Source organism: Lissotriton helveticus, chromosome 5_1 (genome assembly GCF_964261635.1).
Source record: "Lissotriton helveticus chromosome 5_1, aLisHel1.1, whole genome shotgun sequence".
NCBI classification, from domain to species: domain Eukaryota; kingdom Metazoa; phylum Chordata; class Amphibia; order Caudata; family Salamandridae; genus Lissotriton; species Lissotriton helveticus.
In genome coordinates this window covers 1476864912-1476866998 of record NC_136065.1, presented here as the reverse complement: position 1 = coordinate 1476866998, position 2087 = coordinate 1476864912, and the positions used below count along the sequence as shown (strand labels likewise).

Here is a 2087-nt window from a genome sequence, read left to right as displayed (position 1 = left end):
GCGAGATTGAAGCACGCAGTGTTATACCGCGGAGGCATCCCCGCCCATCAGCGAGAGTCCGGCATAACAGCAAAATCACTCACTGCCCCTCAGAAAGAAACCCAGGTACGCCAACAGTTAGGCAAACCGCTGTTTTAGATCGAGCTAGCAAAGTGAACGGTCATTTAGTAAGTACAGCACATGTCTGTTGCTTTTCAGGCGGCAGCGTTAATGAGTACACAGCGGAAGAACCATGTTTGGAGAAAATAACTAGTGGTGCCCCCGTTTTAAACAATTTAAGGTACGGAATGTGTGCTTTGAAATTGTGGGACCATCTACCTGCACGTCTCTGAGAGGCTTGGTATTAAATCCCTTTCTCATAATCTTTTTAACAGAACCTCTGCATAATAAAAGGCCCCTCTCTATTTGAATGATTGGACCGCGGGATCGCGTTATCCATATGAAAAGGTAAAAAACCTGCGACTTCTGTCCCTGTGTTCTAGGGGGAGGTCCTCAATCTTTGTAAATAGTGGCTAAATCAAGCTTCCTTTATCTTTATAGAATACCACACTGACAGAGCCCTGAAGAGAATCTGTGATTTCATCCAGATTTGAAACGCGTCGGCATAACGGCGAATAGGCACTTTTGATTGAGCAAAGTTAACAGTCATTTGTCAACTGTAACTGATTGTTGAGTACAAAGTGATTTTTCTGTTGCCTCTTCCTGTTGTTTTGACCCTGGTTGGGCTTTCTAATAAGTTGTATTTTTCACAAAGATTGATTATTTGTGCGAACAGAATTGTTGTTTTTCTTATTGTAAAAGAAGCTTGTTTATAACTGTGGATTCATTTGTACATAGTTATTGTTTTGTGTTTAGAATTGTTTGTATGATAGCTGTAAATAGTGTAAATGTTTGTAAGTAGTGTTTTTCTCAACCGTAAAAATGCCTTTCAAAATGATTTAATAAAAAATTTCTAAAAGGGTTTGAATAAAATAACCCATACAAACAATAGGTTTTTTTCCCTTGTTTGTAGTCTCAAAGTTGTGAGAGAAAATTATCCTGGGGGACAACATTGTTTTTGTTTTATTATTTTGTTTTATTATATTACGGTCCAGTTGACCCCCTGTCCCAGGACCAAACTCCGTTTTTTTGCAAAAAAAAAAAAAAGACTATGTAACCCTAAGCATATATAAGGCCTCTGTTTTCTGTACTCCTCAGATTGCCTCATTCAGTTGCTAAGACTTCTGTGAGACGTAGTCTTCCTCATTTGAGGTTAATAAAGATGTTCTTTTTATATTTCAGCTTCTGTGCCAATTTCTTCTTTGTTGGTTTAAAAGGACCAAGTATCAGTGGGACTCCTGAGAAGGTTTCTATTTTCTACAAATGGCGCCCGGTCAGGGACCTCATCAGAGAAGTGGCTATCTAAGGAACGATCTTGGTAAGAGTCGTTCTGCGGCACTTGCTGTTGGTTTTGATGCCTTGGATTGGTAAGGTAGTTTAGTAACACTTACTGTGGCTTAGATTTGCGTTGGCCAACTTTTGATTAGTATGTATTTAATATGTAAATTGCAATTTATGTAGGCAGGTAATGAGGAGATTTTTCTCTATTTGAATTTGTTTGAACGGCGCAACGTACGAAGAGTACCTTAAGCGCTACTTTGATTGTATTTGCTTATTCTACAATATTTTTGGCATGCCTGTTTCAAGCAAACATTGAAGAATGATGTGTTGCTTTTTGGAGGTACCATAGTGAGATGTGAATTAAATTAGCCGGCTCCCCTGAGGGAATAGCTAGATAGGTTTAGGTATAAAAACATATTTCTTCCTTGGTGATTCTGTATCCCCATGAAATTCAAATATGGACATAATACAAACAAGGATCCTTTTTTGCGCACTTTTATAAAAGGAGATATGCAGAGCAATTTTTTGGTGTTCTGCCAGCTAAAGCTAGTGAATTGAGTGTATTTTGGCTTCTTGGAAATAAAACAGTTTGTTGGGCTGTTTTTTGCATTCTTTTGGAATACTATTGAGAAGCGCTTCTTGTAAATATGACTTACAACTAGTGTTTACAAATGGTTTGGTTTAAGTACAGTCTGTGGACTGTCCTT

The 2087-nt window shown here is 38.2% G+C and overlaps 1 long non-coding RNA gene across 1 annotated transcript; it reads left to right on the top strand.

The window, feature by feature from the left end:
- Positions 1–447, top strand: LOC144753653 (uncharacterized). The gene is made up of 3 exons (XR_013594457.1): positions 1–105; positions 199–280; positions 375–447. It is a non-coding gene; the product is annotated as an uncharacterized LOC144753653 (long non-coding RNA).
- Positions 448–2087: the final 1640 nt, after the last annotated feature.